This window comes from Achroia grisella, unplaced genomic scaffold (genome assembly GCF_030625045.1).
Source record: "Achroia grisella isolate CSIRO2021 unplaced genomic scaffold, CSIRO_AGI_Agris_v1 utg640, whole genome shotgun sequence".
In the NCBI taxonomy this organism is placed as follows: Eukaryota; Metazoa; Arthropoda; class Insecta; order Lepidoptera; family Pyralidae; genus Achroia; species Achroia grisella.
The window spans coordinates 1019787-1028341 of NW_026712977.1; positions in this window are offsets into that span (position 1 = coordinate 1019787).

Consider the following 8555-nt stretch of genomic DNA (forward strand, 5'->3'; position numbering starts at 1 on the left):
AAAATTGCATTTGACACTGTGCGTGTCAAAACGTAGATAGAGCTATGTATAATTTTATTTTCAAACTTAAGATAATTAAAATGTGAAAGGCAAACTAAAGGGAGAGTGAAATAATAATAATTAGCGTATTAAAATATTTATTACTAAATGTATTTGATGTCACGGTATTTTTTCATTAGCTAATTTTATCGTAATAATTTCTCTAATTGTAATTAGATAATTTTAAATTTAAATTTGGATATAAGTATATTAATGTTGTATTTATGTCTCCATTATTTTTGCCATTATTATGACTAACAAATTCAAAAATATAATATTTGTAATACCAGGAATCCGCTTATATGATTTATATAGCAAAACATATCTTTCATGAAAACAATTTTAGAACATTCAACTTAAAACATAAAACTTAAAATTAAATATAAAATAGATTATTTTGGCAAAGCCGTGGCGTTCATACATTTATAAGGAATGTCTTAAAACGTATAATGAAATAAAACAACAAAGATATTTTCTTTACAAATTTGTGATGGAATAAAAACAAAAATGAATAAAATATCTCGTTTTAGGAACGTAGGTAGAAAATAAATTTTAACGAAGTTAAAATGTTATTCGTTTGAAAATAAAGTAAGGATTTTTAATAAATTACTATATTATTTGTTGTAGTTTAAAAAAGTTGAGTAAAGGAATTGAATACTATTCCGATTGTAATCGTTATATTATTTTAGCAACATTTTATTATTTTATTTTGTTATTACAATTGTATTTGGTAATAACAAATTTATTATTATTTATATATTGTGTATTTGTAACATACGTTTGATATTATCGATGTTAATCAACCTATGTCGTTTGAGACATTGGAATGTTATCACATAAGCACAGCTTGGTATCATTTAGGTAAATATAAAATGCTCATATGCGTGCCAAATGCAGGACTTTTATTTCGTTTTTATATTCTTTATATACTTTCTATAAATTCTCGCTTCTATTTTGTATGTGGCGAGCGAAGAATACTCACAACTTGAGTCTTATAATTCTTCACCGCTCATACTCTAATTAATTTGTTAAATATAATAAATACTGTGTTATAAGACAGAAATCGGTCCCGATATTTCAAATATTTTTTGATACTGTTGATAAAAAAATATCTAATCCCTTAGTTACAATGGAAAAAATCCAATACATTGCTCGCGTCCCTGGTGCGCGGACCAAAACAGGGGATTAAAAGCTGACCTATGATGACGAATTCGTTTGCTGTGAAAAAAACAGCGCAGCGATCCGATGTTTTACGGTTGTTTACTTTTTTATTATTGTATTTAATCAAAGTTGAAATTTTTATGCATCCACCTTTGTTTCAATATACAAGGAATTACTATCAATAATCATTACAGTTTGGAACTGCTATTTATGCGATTATATCCGAACTATTTGGCAATTGCACTTATAAGTTGTACCAATCGGATAAGTTTTAATCGAATCTGTACAGCTTAAACTGTGGAATAGTTGGTGCATAATCGAATATCTGTCAGTTTCACTATCTTCGAATTATGAATTTATTGCGGGTGTAATAGTGCAACACTGTTGCAATTAAATCCCTGTTTGAAACCAACTGACATTTATAGTTTTGTTATCTGTAAACTATTTGAGAGATGCACTTATGAGTTGTGTTTCGCTCGACTCTACAATTGTATAATATATGAACGAGATCTTTACCACAGTAATATTATTTAAGAGCTCTCGATGATCAGTACGTTTGTAACAGCGTCGAAATGTCGAGAGCTCTTAAATAACATTGTCATTGTAAATATCTGGATAATAAAATGTGTACAATTGTATCGGCTGTGCACCTGTGAAATGGTTTATAAGCCTCTGATCATATATATCGGGACCGAGTACAGTTTTAGAACACATTGTGAGTGTTTTCATACAACATTCTAATTTTGTCTTAATGACAATAATCCCTCCACGTTGTACGGGATAACCTGTCATGGGATTGAGCTGTGAAATATATAATATTTAAATATAACTATAAAATGTATATTGATGAAAATACTATTTCTTATAAATTATGACTGAACAATTTTTGAACCTTTATTAACTAGCGTGACTAAGTGGTTTGTCTGAAATCTGACTCTTATTTTGTGATTCATGTTTAACAATATACTATATTGTACTCAATGGATTCTTCATACGCGAGCGCCAGCCTAGATCTGTGTCCAACTTATAATATTTAATTTCTTAAAATATATACTGTACACATGCATAAATTAATATGTAAGCTTTTTTATTTTAATTACAATACTATAATTTACCTTATTATACTATAACATAAAAATACTATACTATGCATTCTATTTTAACAGATAACATTCTAAATTAACATTAACATAACAATTCTTAATTGAATAAAACAAATAAAAATCAATAGATATTTTAAACTGATGATGATAACGATTCTTCTTGCAACGGGGATTAAACAGTAAAAGCTTTTACCTTTTGATAATGTCACTTTACTGATGTTTTGTACTTATATTAATAATATACATATAACAAAAATAATCTGCGAATATTGTTCTATACGACAAATCTAAAGTCGTGTCATTTTAATTTACTACTATACAATTTTACAACTTATATAATCTATCGTATAGACAGTTTTTCTCAAAACAGGCTGACGCCCTCATGTACGATGGATTGCAGAGGGCACGATATAATTAAGGAAACTAAAGACGATCAAAGGGGGTGAGGACAGATTGAAAATGAAAAGCATTCTAGATATTGTTCTCATATGTTTTTACCTTCTCCATTATTTTCGTTTGTCATAGTTTGAGAACTTCTTTTTAAAATACATTGATACAGATCCTAAACAAATAAATTTGAATATATATAATATAATTATAATTCTTTACTTACATATTATGTTGCCATTGTCTGCTACAAATGTAGCTGTATAATTACAGAGTAACTACCATAATATCATAGACATTAGGAGTGACAACGTCACTGGCAAAGAATGGCAATGATTAATACTTTCTATCCATATGTAAGTCAGCTGGTTGGTCATTCCGTTGGTCGTTCATAGTCGGTACATAAAAGCTTCACGTATAAATTACGACCTATCAATAAACTGCCTAAAAATAGGGGCGGGTGAGCGATTTATATTGAGAAACTGTGATTTATATAAATGACCTGTTAAATATAAATATCTTAATATAAACTGGACATATTATATTAAATATAATATTTTGTGATTTATTTATATAATACCAATGTATCACATAAAGAAATCGTAATAGAAGAACATAGAAATCATATTTATAGCATCTGTAACTGGAAAATTGGATGTTCTTATTTTTCACAGAAAATAAATTAGAGAAATCGTCTTCTCCGAGAAGAAAATCTTGTTTGCTAAACTGATTAGGTATATATTGGGAATTAAATGTTCCTCTCAGAATACTTAAGGGAGGATAGAAATGCCAATAGATCACCGAGTAGTAAATAAACTGTCTTTCTCACTAACAATTACCTTTTCTAACAAATTGTTAGGAGTTGTTGTAATGAGATACATAATTTTAACTTATTATTTAGTTAACGACGAGCTGTTATGCTTTATGATGTCACTTTCTTTTCAATTAATGTCAAATATCATAATTTGTGAAGGCCCAACAACACAAAAACAGTGTTAAAAATGAAGATTTTATGTGTTTCGTATCTGCTAATGTAATTTTCACAGTGTCACGTCTCTTCCAATATTGCTAAATGCTTTTAAGGCCAGCGGAAATTTGGTAGATTATCTTAAATGGAAAAGAGATATGTTTCTACGAAGATATTTTTTATTGAAACACTTAAGGGATGATACTGACTTCTTTTTTACATTAGACCCTTAAGTTTCCGTGTAAATAAAACGACGTTATTATTAATACAAAACATCAATAAAATACAACTTCATAACGTTCATTACCATGGTCCCGAAAAAACTGATATATCTGAAATTTCTACTGATTTAGTATTATTAACTTTCCAATTCTACGCCAGAACACTTTAATAGGTAGTAATTCACAAATATTGCGTAATTGATTTTATAAATTGACAGATAATACGAGACTGTGGTAATGGACGCTTTTAACTAAAGTAGAATACAAGCACAATATTCGACAAGACATATTTCATGGCTAGCGCTCAAATGGTTGTTCGGCGCATTGCTTCACCCCCTTTCTGAGAGGAGGTCTTAAAGACCCTATTCTCTACAATAGTTCATCTCTATCCCTCTTGAACTTCTAGCAACGCGCCGAGCAACATAATTTCAGACCTGCTTATATTTAATACACAACTTGATAATAAATAAACACATTTTGCTGTATACAATTTGGCATTTTTATTTCTGACAAATCCTTTCAGATATGAGTGCCATAAAAATGGTCGCTCACACTCGGGACAGAGATTGTGTCGCCCGATTTATACGGTTCTTTATATTCAACATAGAATAGAATTAATGCAATTCCTTAAAAGGGATTATTCTGTCAAATATATTAGATGAAAGCCATTTTATAAAGATCATTTTTATATCAGTATGAATGTATTATAAATTCTAACATAGCTCAGAATTAAAGGAGTGAGTTGTATTTTCGTTTCTGTCCTGTATTTATCAAGCAAAATCGGTTCGCTATTATTATAAAATATTTATAAATGCGAAAGTTCGTAAGTATGGATGTTTGTTACTCTTTCACGCATAAACTACTGAACGGATTGTGATGAGACTTTACAGTAATAAAGTTCATCAAAATGAAACAGGGGCTATATTTTTTATTGAATATTAAATCGGATGAAACCGCGGTCACAGATAGTATTTATTAAAATTTAGTTTAATTAATGAAAATGGCATGGTGTATCCCCATGTATATACAATAATATACATAGTACACAGTTGCTGGGTACCAGACGGATTATATAGTACCATGATGATTTCACCGTCATTACCAATTCCCTACACCTCAAGTCAAATTCCGTTGTGCTAAGGAATATACAGCTAACCACTAGCGTTTCTCGGCTTCTAGATTGAATGCTACAAAGTAAGGTGCATGAATAAATCTGTAGAAGATCGTCGTTGCCAGAGTGCAGAATATAGAGATACGGTTGTGGCCGTTAAAATATTCATTCTCTCAATTTGCAGTAAGTAAACTATTCTAATTTATCGACGCTCTGGACTCTTATATCTCAGACTTCCATTTTATAGTATAGATGTACATAATCCTGACCTGACTAGTATCAATCACCTGACTGTAATCGTACTAATACACCAGAAACCAGAACAGCACTCCAGACATCCCGTTATGATGTAACACCACTGTGATACCACTCTTATGTTGCCATTCTAGAGAAATAAGATATGACACCTCTTATTCATTATTTTTACTTCTTTATCTCAACCAAACCAACGACCTCAGTGGACTATTTATTTGTCACCCATTTTTTTTCACATGGACGCGGGTACAAACATTTGTATTCATGTATATAACTTTTCTTAACTTCTTATTTTTGAAAAAACAGTAAATATATATCTCTGCAGATCTTTGTTCTTCTCTATTCTTTACCTGTGTATAAATTATTTATAATACTATATAATATACACATAAATATACCTATATCCATGTTATACCTAAATATGTGCATTCTACGAAAATGTTCTGCGTAGGCCGGTGTTTGAAAGGCATGTAGGTGTAAAATTCCTGTTCATTTATGTGCAGAAAATGGATATCGTTATATAGGTTTGCTATAAATCGGGTGAAATACAACGAAATATAACCAAATAGTAGGTCGTAGGTCAAATATAACCTTCTTCTTATTTGGACTATTCCACTTATGTGGAGTCGGCTCTTCTAATTTTGAGTCGCCAACACAATCTCTAGTCTATTTTAATTATCTCACCCTGGGTTGTCGGGTCGGGCAACTTTTACGTTGTGATAACATGTTTCTTGCTGGTTCAGTTCCCCGGGTAGTTGTGGTACGACCTCTACCTTTTTTATGTTCAGGTAGTCTTAAAGCTCGTCGACCAGATTCAAACTTCCAAATTGGTGTCTAATTCGAAGTACTAAATTACGACAATATTAAATATCTCAAAAGCGTCGTGTGGTTCACCGTCCTAGCTTACACTTGAAAGATAGTTCAAATCTGCTCAACATAAAAAAAAACTTTTTGCCAAATTCAAATCAATTTATATTTCTGTCAAAAATAATCAGAGAAAAGGCGGTAGGCTCATCTGAAATTTGAGCGTGTCAAGCGTTACGTTTGCGTAACTTCGATAGTTAACAATGATTCTGATTACCCCATCCAGAATAAAAGATATAAGGTTATTTATCTCAACGTATAAATTTATACAAATAAAGATTCGTTTACTTCGCTACGGTATCCTAAATGTAATGGGTCTATATCTAATGAAACTAAATAAATAACGAATGGCGGGGCATGGATTGCGCGTCCCTGCGTAATATTCGGAAGGAACTCTTTTGAAACGTAATTTGGAGATACGCCAAAGCGAATACAAAACAAACATAAAGGACGATGAGTGTGTGTTGGATAAGTTGTAAGAAGACGATGCCTACCCCGTATTTTATTTATTTAACCGAATGCACACTTTACAGAAAGAGACAGTAGATTTTGAAAATAGAATTTTTTTGGCGGGTTGAAGACGACGCAGTATTTTATACCATTTAAGCATAGCTAGTGCAGAGAATAATTGTCGGCGGTGCAAATACAATATCTACCTTTACATGAAACATTCATTCACGAGCGATCAGGAGCGCGCGTAATTTTGCGCAGGAAGATCAGCACGCGCAGTTGTGACGCCTATTGGCCCGATGATTCATCTCATTACACTTACTGTTAAAATATCATATTTAATTTCTCAAATTATATTCATCCAGATTTACATATGAGATTTATAAATTATCAATAACTCAATAATTACGTTTTTCTCCATACTCATATGTTTGTATAATTAATTATTTAAAAAAAAGACGCTAAAACACGCACGGTTAAAGAAAGCGGGAATGTGTGAGCTGGCGGTGGATATGGCCTTTCTCGTTCATTTACTACATTTACATGCACATTCTTTCCTACGTGAAAGATTATTCGCGCGTGAAAGAGCATACGTGTAAAGTAAATGAAAAACAAAATGTATCGAAATATTCAATATACAGAAAGCAACATACAGACCTATAGTGGAAGAAAAAATGAACTGACATAAGAGAAAAACTAAAAAATTGCATTTTTAGACAGTAGCGGTCTTGATATCCAAGGATTTCAGAGTTTGTAAGAATAGTGAACCAAAACCAGCTAAATAAGCCGCCATTTAAAGGGAAAAATATTTGTTGTGCAAATAGAGTGTAAATTAGTATTGTCCCCGTGGAAATAAAATATATTGATAATACATTTGTGTTTATATTTCGTAAACTCCAAATAAATTTATTCTTTTCCTAATTGTATGTAAAGAATTTTTATGTAAATCATACAGCAAAAATGTAGACAATTTATCCGATGGTAAGTGGCAACAGTTGCATATAATATAAACAGTACTATGGCCATCACTTATGCCTTGTATTTTTGCAGAACCAAGACCGTCATGTCTCTATACAAATTATTTGACTACCATATCTCACCCTTCAACCGAAACAGACAAGAGCCCTAGGTATCCACGCAACTACAATACTACATCTGTAGCAATACCTCTATGTTTGTAAACTCCAAAAAAATTCTTAAATCGCTTCAATTATAAAAAAGTAAAACATCCGCTGCCACCTATGCCACACGCCATAACCCAAAAATCAGAGAAAAACGGAACAAAAGAAAATGTTTTCGGGCCCTCTCATTACCAACTCGTAAATTTGTCTGCACGCGCGATTAAACGTATGCCAACAGAAGTACACACGCGGCACGTTAACTACTGCCCTATTTACATTGACCAACTCTCATTATATTTTTTCTAAATATATTAGACAAAACTATACAAAAATCTGGATTATAGGAAGCCATTTTTAATATTAGTGTGTAATTATGTATTAGTGTTTAATTGAAGTTCTTCTATACTTGCGGTTGGTGCTCCCGATTCAGAGTCTCCGCGTGGATGGATCCCCTGTAACTTGCAAACTGTTTGCTCATTTTTATATATTTATTTTTCTAATAATTCTGAATGTTTTTATTATAATATAAATATATAAAAATTACATATATATTATGTATATGTAATTTTTAAATCTAGATAATAATGTAGATACCTGTAGATTTTATAATCATATTTATTTAAAAATAGATCCTTGAGATGTCAATATTTTTTATTGAGAATTAAACTATATTGTCTTAAAATACTTTGCCGTGTGTGTCCGTTTTAGAAGTACTTACTATTTTATACCCGTTCATTCCTGATTCATCTGCTACATACCTATCGCCGGTAGAATGCGCCAGTCATCCTGTGATACCTTAGCAGCAAAGAAAATATATTGATGATGTTTGGAGGCAATAGGAGTCCAGCAGTAAACCCCTTAAAATAACATAGCGAC